General features: G+C 41.4%; 1 long non-coding RNA gene across 2 annotated transcripts in view; it reads left to right on the top strand.

Annotated features, from left to right (window-relative positions):
- The window catches only part of LOC128791632 (uncharacterized), a 100,208-nt gene extending 93,047 nt beyond the window's left edge, over positions 1-7,161 (top strand). For both annotated transcript variants that reach the window (XR_008432098.1, XR_008432097.1), the window contains exons 2-3: positions 5,326-5,447; positions 7,025-7,161. This is a non-coding gene — a long non-coding RNA (uncharacterized LOC128791632). The remainder of the gene's footprint in view (positions 1-5,325; positions 5,448-7,024) is intronic.
- Positions 7,162-14,358: the final 7,197 nt, after the last annotated feature.

Below are 14,358 nucleotides of genomic sequence, written 5' to 3'. Positions count from 1 at the left end.
AAGTTTCTCAGAATAAAATCAAATTTTAGACCTAAAAATGAGTGCTAATGTTGTAATTGGAATAGCTTAATGATAAGTTCCTTGATTTTGTATTTGGTTTTGTTTGCTTGTTGTGTCCTGACCTGCACACTTCCAGGGCAGGAAGGAGAAAGCATGTGCTTCCAGGAGAAGGCAGGCTGTACATTCTTTTTTCTGTCCTTTTGGAGAAGGCAGGAATCTCATCTCTTCTGCTGCGAGCTCTTTGAAATGAACTATTTGGTATAAATTCTCCAAAATATTACCAAATCAGTTTGGTGAGGTGAGGCACAAGCTTTGTGTGAGAGCATTTCAAAATTCTCATTTTCTATTTTTATTTTATATAAAGTATATTAAATATTTCTATTTGAATTTTCTTTTTGCTAAAATCAAAGGAAAAATATGAAATCCCTCAGCTTCTCATACAGCATGGAAAAGGATTTACATAAAAGGTACGAATGCTGTAAATAAATATTCCACAGCAATCAACTTTTTAGTCAGATTTGAGAACATTTCACTGTTTTTGGTTGAATGAAGGTGCACTTTTTAACTGAAGTTCTGTGGAACTGTTTCTAGTGGTGACATAATTTTCTCTTTTCAGCTCAGTCTAGAGATAGTATAGATTCATTTTTTTTTTTCCTTCTTCTTAGGAAATGGAAATTATTACTGTCCAGGCCCACTTTCACATCTCCAGTATAGGGAGGGTACTTAATATGCTCTTGTTTTCAGTAACTTTTTACCTTGGTGCTTAAGGGTAGGCAGGTTTGAAATCTCAAATGTGCCAGAGAAGGGCAAGTTAAAACCCCACACTGCGTCTTTGATGTCACAGGTTGGCCTGAAATGTCAATTTTACACATTAGGCTTTTGCATTGTTTTACCTCTTTAAAAGCAGGAATGTCTTTTCACCGATTCAGCTTTCCTAAAGGGGGTGGGGGGGTGTGTGGAATTTCAGCCACTTTTTTTATCAGTGTGGATCTGGGCCTGTGTTATACAGCGCTCAAGACAAACAATGGCTTTATGTCCCTTCTGTGGCTAGAGCAACACACACTGCTCTGAAGGACCAGCAAGGCAGGTTTTAAAGATGTGGAGCTGTGCTCATTTTGTGCCAGGCACGCCAGGGTTTGCTTACAGGAATTCTCAATAAAGAGCAAATTCAATGACATACAACTGAAGAGTTTGTACGTTCTCGTAAGAGTTTGCACAGTCCTCATAATGCTGTAGAGTACATTTGCCCTGTTGGGAAATCCTGTCTGGGAGAGACTGCAGGTCTTGATGCACATTTTCATTCTGTTGTTGATTCATCCCTCTCCAAACGGTTCATCCTCCTCAGTTTTTTCATAGATCATCCTAAGTGTAGTTTAAATAATTGCCTTGTGGCTGTTGAAAGCTCATGCTGAGACAACCACCACAGTGTGAGATTTTTATTGATCAGAGAGTATTGTTTGAAGCAGAAGGACTTGAATTAAGAGGGTTCTTTGTAGTAGAACAAATTCTCAAGAGTTCTCTCTCATATAAAGGGAGTACTTATTTTGGAATGTGGCTCAAAGCATTTTTCATGTTTTCAAGAGAAGCGTCTGTTGTGTGAATTAATGATTTTGATGATTTTAGCTTTCAGAAGATACCAGAAACCAAAATATTGGATTTGCGGGCTCTATGCTTGAAAGAAATAGGATATTTTGCTTTAATTTCCAGATCAATTGTATATTTCTGGGTTGTATCTGCTCTGGTACATGGTTTTAGTTAATATGTCTGAAAACTCCAGATTGAAGTGGGATTGTGTATGTGTAACTGTGCCAGGTTATCTGAGGTTTTTTGCGCTCCTTCCTCATACTAAGACAGATTCAATTTGATGGTAGTCCTCACATTTCTCATTTTTCCTCGTGCTCTTTTAAGTACAACTGTTCTCACCTGCCTCCTTCAGTCCCATAAATGTCTTGTACTCCAGCCAGGACTTGTCTTGCCTTTTCCTTTAGAGGAAGCTCACACAAATCTGTTGGAAAGTTTTTCCAGTGACAGATTTCAGAAACGGATAACAGAGCCTTCTTCAGGATGCTCTGGGGTGTCCTGTGTCCCAGGATTTTAACATGAAAGTCAGTGCAGATCATCTTGGCCTTTCCCATTTAAGAGAAGCAAACAGGTAAAGAGCTCTAGGAGAGAGGAGCCATGCAATAACACTGGCTGCTTGTCCCATGTTAGCCCTGGCTCGGAAGAAAAACCTGTACACTGCAGGCCTCTGCTTCTGTAGTTCTGAGTGTTTTGCAGTGAAGTGGCCAGTCCAGCAAAAATAACCCTGGCATGATTTGATTTCTTCCATTGTTGCTGTTTTCTGGAAGCAAAGGTCTGTTTCCCCAGGGGCTTAGAAGAGCCAGTGTCTTGTCTTGGAAGAGTTAACCCAATCTACTTGCATGAACCAACCACCAAAATACTACAACAGTCCCTTTGAACTTCCTGTATTTTTTGTGGAGGGACTGTATCTTCTGTCCTTTGGCACATCCTGCCTGCTGTCCTCTTTGCAGCCCCAGTGCACAGCAGGCAGGCATGGGAACACCTCTCCCTTCACCAGGCTGTTGATGAGCATGTTCTCAATGTGCTCTTAGCTGTAGGCAGGGAAAAGGAACAGTATAACAGAATCCTTGGCTTCCAGTTTAAAGCTGGAAAAATTGAGTTTCAGCTGTTCCTCCCAAGCCTCATAACAAGCTGAACAGGGGACATGAGGGCTGCTTTGTATGCATGAGCCTAGAGGGTCTTGTTCAGTGCAGCTGAAATTTGTGATGAACAGATCTTTACAACACGAATTCTAATGTCATAGCAGCTTTACGCTGAGTGGTTTAATTTCATGCCAGCTTTAGATAAGACATTTTTTTGTTTCGTTCCTGTGGTTATTCAATAGCCTGTTGTTAAAAGTCAGCACTCAGGTTTATGCCCACTGCAAGCCAGAAGCAGAAAACAATCCAGTAGTGCTACAGCAATGAGAAAGTTATCTTAATCTAAATTGTACAAGAAATAAGCACAATATTTGATGGGGACTCTGGTTATCTTTTCATGTCCTCCCAGCTTGTGCTCTTTGCTGTGACAGGAATTTATATATGAGGTTTAGAACTAAGAAATAATATTTAACTCTTCATGGTAATCCTTTCTAGAATCACACTTAGAAGAGAATTAATATTGTTACTGTTTCCCTTTCCTTCATCCATGTTAATGTCTTAAAATAGGAATTACCATGGAAGTTTCCATCCAGCTAAGATAGTTGAACTGCAGCTGTGGTAATACGTTTCCAGAACATACATCTTTCTTTTTATTCACTCAATCTTTATAAATTTCAGGGGTCCTATAGTTGTAAAGAAAGACTGTTTGGAACCAGTCTACACATTATCAAACACAAATTTTGCTACCAAGGATACAAGTGGGTGAATATTTACATACATAATTTTCCACAAAAGAGTCTTCCATGTCTTTCTTATGCATGGAAAGTTCATCCTTGATCATTTTTTGAAGATTCCCAGTACAGCTTTTTCATCCCTGTGCTTAGTGTACCTGCCTGGTGCCCCACAAAGTCTGGAATTACTCGGTATGCAGAGCAAGGAGGAAATGTGGAGTTGTTTATCCACCAGTATGTGCTGTTTGCATATATATATCAGAAAGGCAGGAGGCTCAGAAAACTAAAGAAAGCAACAGGACTTGCTCTGAGACACCTTTTGAGGCATGGTAGGGAATGAAGAAGTTTTTCCTCAGGATCTTTCCTCCCACTGTAAGAGCCTGAGTTCATCTTTAGAAGACTGGAGAGAGAGTCCTGATGCAGGAGCAGATGGAGATCAGGCCAAGCTGACTCTGCTCAGCTCTCTGATGAGCAATGGCTGACTGCTCCATTCCCCAGGGAGCTGGAGCACACCCTGTAGGGATGGAGGACTGGCTGCTGAGGAGGGGTTAATGCAGGGAGAGAGGGAAAGAGCTGGGAGTCCCTAGGCCCTGGTGTAGCATCCTCCTGTTTCCTTCCCTGGTCACTGACACCCTCCTGGAGCTCCTGGTGAACATCAGCACTCACTGTTTCTTTGTTACTGTGCCAGCAGGAGCTATCCTAAAACACAGTCCTGTAATTACCTGCCCATTGCACAGCTGTTTCAAGAAATTGCAGGGAGTGGGCTTGAAGTTTCTTTTTCCACCTTGCCTGCAAGTTCAGTGGCCAGAACCCTCAAAGGTGGGGTTCCTCTCTTGGGTACCAAATACCATTTGTAAAGCTTGGCTGCATGATCCTGTTGAAAGGTGTGGGCCATGAGCTTTGCCTAGCCTATTGTTACCATTTGGGAAATAGGTGCTTCAGGATTTAGCTGGCATTTAATCCCAGGAAACTTTGTAATATAAGAAATAGCATGTTGGATTTATGGGGAAGCTTTTGGTCTCCAACAATGTATTAGTATTTCCACTTAAGTAAGATTTAATTGTAAATGTGAAGCTGCTCATTAGCAGTAGACTGCTGTTGTAACAGAATAAATTGTCCAGCTGCATGAAATTTGTCCTCCATTATTTGCTTTACTCTCTTAAAAGTTTGTTTGTCTCTATAACCTTAATTATAACTTTTATGTCTTTGGAAGCTGTCTCTTTAAATAGCAGTTACCTTTCCTCACATCATGATTTGGGGGTTAAAAGTCCCGTTCCTGTTGTAAGATGCTAAGTACAGAAAACGGGGACCACAAATCACTGTTCTTTCTTCCTTAATATGCTCCTACCCATTCATTTGATTTCTGCACTTCTGAATTTTCTCAAAGTGTAAATCAAGTCAGCTTGCAACAGTGCTGCTCTTGATATTGTGCATTTGATCTGATTATAAGGCACTTAAGGTGTTAAGAAATTGAAATGATATTCCTTCACCCAGATCAAAGCCAAGCTAAAACACTCCAAGCCTTAAGCTGAGGTGCTGTGAAAAGTTGACCTTTAAAGTTTAAGTTGCAGCAAAACTATTTCTAAGCAGGTCTTAAAGCAGATGGTGGGAGACCAGAGATCTCCAGTTAAGAGCATTGATTTTCCGTCTGTCCCACAGAAGATTTTTTCCATGGTTGTGGGCCTCTTGAAGTGACATAGCCTGTTGTGTTTTGCAGTTCTTTCCTCACTGTGTCCAGGGTAGAACCATTCCTGAAGAAATTTGAGAATGGGGGCACTTCTGTGGCAGCTCTTGTGGCATTTTCAGAAATTTCCTGCAGCTTTCTTTCTTTTGGAGCAAGCCATATATCCCAAATCCTGCTAGAAAGCTTTAGTTTCAGCAGATTTAGTAGTTTGATGAAAAAATATTTAACCAGTTTTTTTCCTGACCCTTAGGTGTAGCTGCATCTTGGTGGGTGAGATGAACACAGAAAATGAGGAGGTCCTTTGGAGGCTGAGCTGCTGGGAACAGCCTGACTTGTGGGAGGAAATCTGATGCCAAAGGCTGGCTGTACCAGGTGGGTGAAGGTAATCCCTGAGCATCCAGTACTGCTGGATCTGCCACCTTTCCACTCCTTCTGCAACTGACCTGATTTGGGTGCTTAGATCTGAAAATTGTTTGAGAGCTGAGCTTTGGGACAATTTTGATTACCATGCTGGAGGTACATAATCTACCACCAAACTGTTCAGATTTAAGAATTTAGACTTTTACATTACAGCCTGAAAAATAAAGGTAAATTGCCAGGAGTTTAGTTTATTTGCATGCTCTGCTTGTTTTCTTTCTCCTTGGGTTAAATTCCTGTTAGAAGCAGGTGCCATTGCTTGGTTGCTGGCAGATGACATCAGAGGTAAGAATGGCTCTTCTTAAGGACTGCTGAGTTCTGCAGGGCAATCTGCATTAAAGGAATTCAGGGAGTTAACACTGGGGTTCCCATTGATTTAAAATTGGAGATGCAATGGACACCTGCCATTCACTAACTCATCCTGCTGGAGTTTTTCACACAACATAGACAGGAATGACAGCTACCCTTTTCCTCCAAAAGCCTCTGAATCACAAGAAATAAGAGACTGTGAGCAGTGAGTGCTCTGCCCAACAGGATTTTAGAGGCCTCTAACCTCTCTCATCTCGGTTTCTGTTTCCTGGCAGAAAGATGCTAATCTAGTCATCCCATGGTCTGACAAAGTTTCTTATCTCTGATTATTCTGACCCTTTCCATGCTTTTCCAATTCTGCTCTACTCCCTTGAGGTAAGAGGGTCAGAACCATAAGTATTGACTTATGGGAATTCCATTCTTTTCTAAGTTTTAAAACATTAATTCATTTTGCATTTTTGACTCTTGAGGTTTGACTCATATTGAACAGGCAGTTGCCAACACATCTGAGTTATAATCTTAAGATCTCAGTATCTTTGTTTTAAAAACCACATTTTTCAAAATAAATTCACAAATTTTCTTTGCTTTTAAGTTTTACTTTTTGGATTGTTAAGTAGGATGGTAGTGCATCATTTCCTGCAGGTAAATGTTACCTGTGGCATCTTTAAAGCAATCTTAGGAGAGAACATTTACAGGAATTTCTCAAATCAGAATTTTTGATCTTTTGAATAACATACCACAAAAGGACACAGAAGCCTGTTAGAGGAATATGTGAAATTTGACGTGCTGTCATTCTGAAATAAATAATTGATGTTGGCTGAAGAAGACAACCCATACCTACAGGTTTATTTTCCAGCTCCATTGCTATCTGCTTATGTTTTTGTCATGCTAGAAATAGGATTGCTTTTCTGCTTAGATTCCACTATTCCTTTGAACACATTTGTCCAGACTTCTTTTCTTTATGGACGCCATTCTTTATTTCTCTGTTCATTTCACTATAAGCATGGGTTTCATAATAGACATTGATGACTCAAGGAGCAGGTCCACTGCTGACAGGTGAGGTCTGATCTGAAGCACTTGTGTGGGGAGGGAAGAGGAGGAACAGGGAAGAGTGAGCTTGGATCTGATGCCTTAGGTTTTAGTTTTTATATTTTTCAGATTCTGTGCTGCTTTAGTGTGCAGCTCTGAGCTTCATATTAGGAGATGGTGAACTCTTTTCACAGAGCAGGAAGACAAAACAATTCCTTCTCTAGCTGGGGACCAAGGACAAATGATCCAAATTTTGGGCCCAAGAGCACAAACAACGTGGACTGAAGAGAGAAAAACAAGCAGGATGGGACTGCATGGGCTAAAGCTGTAATTGGACAATTAACTCCAATATGAAAATGGAACAGAACTTCTAAAAGTGAGAGGGCCCGTGAGCAGTCGTGCATTTTGGGACCCTTTTGGTTCATCTTGGGTGCAGCCCTGGCTGGGCTCTTGTGCTGCCCAAGGTGGAGTCATTGAGGAGATCCTTTTAATAAATCCCTGCTTTATTCTTTCACTCTGTCCAGCCTCTGTTCCAGGTCAGCCTTCATATGACATCAGATCAAATGACAAATGAGCAGGAATGTTTGTGTTGGCCATGTTCAGATGCTGTGGAAGGCTCTGCAGTTCTGGCTGGTCCCAGGAGAGGAAGTGCTCCCAGAGCTGCTCTTGTGCTCTGTGTGCAGCCAGCTGAACAGAGCCTGGCCATGCTGTTCTCTGTTCCTGGATTTGTAATGGGAACTCTGTGCGATCCCGTTAAAGCCAGGGTGTTGAAAGAAACAGAAGGAGCACAAAACAATGGCCAGGTGCAGTCAGATTAACTATTAGGATATGCTGGAGGAAATAAATGCTAGTGCCTGGCAATAAAGTCTCAGTGAACAGCTCTCTGTCTATTATTTCCAAACAGCGAGCTGAGCAGAATTTGGAACAGTTTGGTTGCAGACGGCGATGCAGACAACCCAGAGGTAATTGGATACTCTTCCTGTTAGGAAATGCAGATAGTGTTTTGCTCTGTGAAATGGTCCAGCCTATGACCCTTGTGGGTTTGCTTTGCTTTTCTAACAACAGAACTGGACCAGTGGGAGCTTAGCAGAAGGATATAGCCACAGAGAACAGTATTGCCCACGGCTTAAAATCTGTTCAAGGGAAATAATATCCAAAGAAAACCAATCAAAGAACTTTATATTGCTTGGGTCCATTAGGGCTAATTAGCAGCATTGGATGATAAAGTTTTGAAAGCCATGTTAGCCCATAGCTAATACTTGACAGCTGGCACAGGGAATATGGCAGGAGCTGTTCTCCCTTTCTGTAAGGGGAGGGAGTCCATAAAGTTGAAGTGTTTAGTAAGCAACTACATTAATTATTCGCTGCCTACTCTTGTAAGTAAAAAAAATCTTGGGATTATCTGGTCTCTGAGGAGAAGAGCATTGACAAATGAAGATTGTCTGGACAGTTGCAATTTTGTTTAAAGCTCCCTGCAATGAGCAGATGTTTGGACAGCTGAGAATTTTCATCTGAGCTTTCCTGAGGGGACTTTGTAGCCCAGTGTGTGCTGCAAGTCTGTGGGGACATATTTGCAGCAAAGCTTGAGGTTTTTCACCTTCCTCTGTACGTACCAAAAGGATGATAAAACTAAAACTAAACTAAACTTGTGTTTAGTAACTAACTTGTGTTTTGTAACTAAACTAAACTTTGTTTAGTTTAAAACTTCCCCTTTCTTGTGGGAGGGGTTCCTGCTCTCCCTTGGAAGGCAGCAACAGTGTAGAAAAGGTTGCCAACCAACTGCTGCCCTCCACCCCAGAAGAGCTGTCCATCAATGTTTAGCATACTCCCCAGTTCCAGAAAGTTCAGTTATTCTGTTACCCCCATTGGCCCCTGTTAGAATACCCCTCCTCCTCTGTACCCCGATTAGTTCTCTGTATGTCACCCCACTCTGTCTCCCCCCTTTACCCGTTGCCCGTTGGCTGTTTTGTACCCTAACCACTCCCACTTCTTTGCCCTTAATACCCAGCCCCGCCTTTCCTCGAGGCTTCCGGAGTTCGCTCCCTTCTGGAGAGTTCGTGCCCCTCGTTTCACCCTCCTGTTCCTGCGACGCTCCTGAAATAAAGCCTCTAGGAATAAAGCCACTTTGGAGCCCTCTCGTCCTTACGGTGGAGCTATCCGGGTCCCGCCACATCCTCCCCGCAGACCAGTCCTCTGAGGGTTTTCCCCCGGACAGGCTGGGCACCCGGGTGAAGCCCGGAGGACTTGTATTTTAACACACTTTCTATGTTGCAAATTTGTTTTTTAGAAACAGTCTCACTGACTAGAATGACATTGTCACTACCCCTTTTCAAAAGAAAGGAGGGAAATGTTGAAGTAGTCTAAACTTGCTATGAGCAACAAAATTAAGGCAAGAAGAGCACTTAAGTGCTCTTAAGTGGGGTTTCCATATGCTCCTTTGCACTCTGCACAATGAGGCCCAGAGAGAGTCAAGCCTTGGGGTGCTCACAAGGGAGGGCAGTGCTTTCACAGGAGGCAAAGAGCTTGAACTACTGCTTGAAGGGGGAATAGGACTCCAAAATCTGTATTGAGTTGACCTTCAAGATAAAGGTCTTCTTCCAGTTCCATGTGGGTCAGGAAAGACTTGTGTCTGTCATGCCTTCAATTCCTCTGATATCAACACCAGACAGGTTTCTCCATCTACCTGAAGCTCTCTGTGTGGGTAAAAATGAGATGAGCAGAAAGGGATGTTTTCTTAATGGTCAGACTAAAAGGGGAAATTATCTGCAGGAATTACTCCTGTCACACTCTGGAAGGACTGGTATTTTATGGGGTGGAGGCAGTGCTTAAGGGTGCACTATTAATGCTCTGTGTAGTAGACTGTAAGTGGAAGAGAAGTGCTCTGTCATTGTAGATAAAACATATAATTGGAAATATGAATAATACAGAGAGAGAGAGGCATTTTTAAAGTCAAGTCCACCATGTACCACAAGAAGCATCTCTTTTTCTATATGACTGTGCTTCTTTTCACAGTCACCCATAACATTTATCTTTCACTTTTCTTTTTAGATTTGCTTTCTTTGTAATACTCCATTTTCCCCAGCATGTTTTGAAAGCCCAACCTCTTAATTTAATGGACTCAAAAAGCTGCTTCTCTGAAGCAGCCTTTTTAGTTCCTGTTTACTACAGTCTTTGTATGCTTCAGTTTATGTTAGCTCTTTCTTTCCCATCCGCCATGTTCCCCATCTTTTTCATTCCCAGCTTGCCATGTTTTATTTCATGGGAAATAAATACATATCTGTTGTGATTGGGTCCATTCAGGTGTTTCTAGACCATCTGAAGATAAGTTTTAAGTTGTGCCAAATAGAAAGTTCATGCAAAATTGTTCAGTTTGGGTACATTTTGTCAGCACCTTTTCCTTCCTTCTTAAATTGTTTAAATCCATTAAATGTTCTAGAGGTTTAAAGATTAAAATATCTTAATATAGGCTGGAGATGTAAAAGCTTAAAGCAAATCCTCTCCAAGTTTATGAGCATAGCAAGAAGTTAATTAAAGTCAACCAAGAAAATACAAATGCTAGGGAAAAATAATCCACATTATGAAGAAATGCAAATTCAGGATTTGTAACTGTGAGTTTCCATGGGTGAGGTTGGGGCAGGCCCAAGTTAAAGTTTTTACCTTACCCTTCAAAGCAAATATTTTGTCATCACAGAAATGATGTGACATTGCAGCACACCACAACCCCTCTTTGCCACCCCTCTTTGCCTTAGAGTCCTTTGAATCTGAAGGTTTTACTGCCTGTCCAGTCCATGGTGCTGGAAAGAGCAGTTTGTGACCGTTCAAGGCTTTTGTTCAAGCAGAAGTGTTCTGGCACACCTATTTTGACATTGCTTTATTTCTGTCTATTATGTCTGTTTTATGTCCTCTGCCCATCCAAGCAGCTTTATTTCACTCCTGATGCCTACAGAAAGAGGGGTACTCTGAATTCCCAGAAAGATGGCTGAGAATACGTAAAGCTGGTGTGATACATCCCCAGTGTGACATACACAGCGCTCTGTTTAATGAGGTTATGTACTGTAAATGCAGTTTTTAAGAGGAAAAAACCTGGAAATTCTAACAGTACATGTAAATATTCATTTTAATGTCCCTGTTTAATCATTCAGTGAAGTTTTTAGTGCTAATTAACCATACCCACATAAGTAGGGAGTCATTTGAGGCCTCTTGGCAATCCCAAATCGAAGTCTGAGCAATTTGCAGAGCCAAAGCCTGAATATTCAGCTGTGCAGAGCCCAAGGTTTTCAGAGTTTGCTGTGGACTGTGTGTGGATCCCAGGTGCTGGAACACTACTGACTCTTTATATGCATCACAGGGAATCAAAATGGGAATAAGGGACTATCTGCAAATGCACTGATATGATTTAGTACCTGGGAACTTTTGTGTTGTCATCTAGAAGCTGCTAATCTTCATGGTGAAACTCTCTCAGAGAGGTCTTTCATCACTAATGCACAGAACCCCCATCCTAAATCATGGAATCATACAAGTTTTTACTTCTTCATAATTGGTTGGGATGAAATTGCTCTAGGGACAAGAATGTAATGTACAATTCAGAAATCTTCTCCCAAAGTTTGCAATAGATCTCAAAGTACTGTTTCTATATTTTTATCATTTTTTAGGACAAGCACATAGAAACATATCCAAAAAAGGAGCACAGTTTGAAAAAGCAGTAAGTCTAGAAATACATTCATTGCAACTTCAAACCCATTGTAGCTTGTATTGAGAAACACTTGAGTGTGTGTGGGCTGGCCCAGCAGCTGGATTGCAGTGAATTGTCATCCCTGATGTCCAACAGATTTGAAAGGGGGACAGGCCACATTTGAAATCTTCCCAAGCAGAGGTAACTAAACTCTAACCTGTTTCTGAGCAGTTCCAGCCTGTATGAAAACTATTACACCACTAAAATGCAAAGTCAGACTAGTTAATTCCAAATCCTGATCCCAGATTTTGTGTTTGACTCTGTAGTGCAGCTGCCTTCAAACGTAGCTGAGCAGTTGGAATCAAGAAGCTTTTAGGAAATTGCTTGATCACCTCTCACCTCATGAATGACTTGAACCAAAGTGGGCCAATAGCAAATACGTGAGCTTGACATTGCTACTCTTTTTCCCTCTTGTTTTTACCTTGAAAGAGCAGCAGGTCTGAAGTATTCAGGAGCTGCCAGAGGCAGTGTGGGAAGGCACAGTCCCTTTGCTGTTAATTACATCTCCCGGTTGAGACACTGTGACAGTGTTTGAGCATCGTCCTGCAAAATCAGACAGGAGAGTGAGAGCCACTCACACAGACCCTCCCAGTGCTGCAGCAGGCTCAGTTAGATTCAGTTTATCATGGATTAGATTATCTTCTGCAGAATCGCTGCCTGCCTAGTTGTTCTTGTCCCTGTATTTGCATCATGACTTATTCCTGTCCCAAGAGTAACCCTAACCCTTATCCTTACTGGAGTGATTTTCAGGATCTTTGAGTGATTCCTGATTTAAATCATGTCAGTAATAACAGTGGTCTGCTGAGCCACTGCCAGCATTGATTTAGATTTAATATGCAAATACACTATAATATACATTATAATATACACTGGTGCCATGATACACAGATACTTGCCCCAGAATTTCTTCTCTTGGATGAAGTTGTACAGGTTGTCCTCTAACTACTGTTTCAAAATCTTGGAGCTATGCTAGACTAGCAACAATTAGGAGTTGTTGAGGCCTTTTCTGTGTTGCCAGGGTTTATCAGCTTACTGGGATTTTGTAGAGAGCAGTGTGGAAAGAGGGAAGCTGCTGTGGCCATAATGACTAATAATAAAGAGCAGCAATGCAGTGTTTTGGTGCTTTGAGGCTGACTAGCTTGGAAAGCACTAGACAATTCTCTTTTACCTCATGAAAGTTCTTCTCAATTAACTTTTAAAATAAGCAGTGGTTTATAAATGTCAATTGCCCATCTTTAATTTGCTGTTAATACTGGAAAGTTATTGCCTCTGATTAAGATTGGTTGTAATGAAAACAAGCCTGTGCTTAACTTCCTACCGAGTGATCAGTTTTACTGTCTTAGATGTTGTCATTTTGCAGACGTCTAAAGGTTCAAGTTCTGCACATGTGATTTTATAAGCCACAAAATCATCTTGCAACTGAGTTTAAAATTGATTGAAACAGAATTAAAAGATGGAGGAGGAACAAAATAATGTCCAGAGTCTGTGTGAAAAGACAGGAAACTTCTGCTCTAGGAAATATCAAATTTAGAACTATTTGCTATTTAAATAGAAAAAGATGGGGGGGTGTGTTTGTGTGTAAAATAACTTAAAATCCCGGTACATATACTGTCTCAGAGAAGCATATTTTAGGATGCAGAGATGTGAAAAACTTAGCAGTATCTTTCTAATCCTAAATAAGAATGCAACCCTTCTCATTGTCCTTTTTAATAAAGAAGATGCTGAAACCTTCCAATAAAATCCCAAATTTTTTAATTCAACAGAATATAGGAGTAGATGACACGATTAGTCTTTCTCTACTTTTCCAATAAGATGTTGATTTTGAGTATTTGAATCTATCTTTAAAGACAGGCTTCCTGGGACCCGAGTCAGGGATGCCCTGTGTATATAAACCATAGATTATTAGGAAGGGATTAAATCACTTCCAATACAAAACACGAATCACTTGGCAGAAAGAAGCAGCTCTCAAGGCAACTGCATGAAAAGCCTTGAGACATATTAAAGACTAAATCCCTGGCATTTCAATCAAGTATGGCTGTAGTTTGGAATTTGATGTAAAGGGAGATTGATATTTTAGATGGTTCCACTGCTGAGCCCAGCTTCAGGCAGCCCAGGACAAATACTTTCCAAAGGAGGAACAAATTGTGCCAGCATTGCCAGGGATTGATGTGCTTGGTGGCAGATGTTGAGAGAGAACCTGTATACAATTCCTGGGGGGAGCAGGTACTCAACTGAGCATTTATTTCTTCCTGTAGAGCACAAAAGGCACAGTGGCAATGGGTGTTATCCCTGTGGCTGATCCGAGATTCCAGGCTGCATCCTGAGCCTCATGGCCCTTGCAAGCTGAGCCTTCTCTCGGATTTCTGAGCAGTATAAATGGATTTGATGGGCTGATCTGAGGCTGTTTCCTGTACCTCTGGTTCCAGGTTCTCTGATTCCTTGCAGCAGCCACAGGATTTCTCACCCTTGCCAGTGCTTTGTTCCTGCCTCTCAAGTTGTCAAACTGGCTACACAGGCAGTCAAACCTCATCCATTCTTGACAAAGTTTTAAATTATTTATTGCTAACCTCTTGCTGAAAATTAGGCTCCTTGTGTCTGTGCAGAGGAGAATGAAAATTGACACTTTACTGATTGCTAAAGAAGGCTTGAAATACAAACAGGAATTGCTGTTATGGACATGATGCAGTATAAACTGAATATTCCCTTTTCCCCTCCTAACCAGTGCCATTTCCCTGGCTACCATTCTCTTCTCCCCACACTTCCATGGTCTCTGGCCCTGTCACAGTCCTGCTTCAC

This window comes from Vidua chalybeata, chromosome 8 (assembly GCF_026979565.1).
Source record: "Vidua chalybeata isolate OUT-0048 chromosome 8, bVidCha1 merged haplotype, whole genome shotgun sequence".
Classification (NCBI taxonomy): domain Eukaryota; kingdom Metazoa; phylum Chordata; class Aves; order Passeriformes; family Viduidae; genus Vidua; species Vidua chalybeata.
This window is presented reverse-complemented; position numbering and strand designations above follow the sequence as displayed.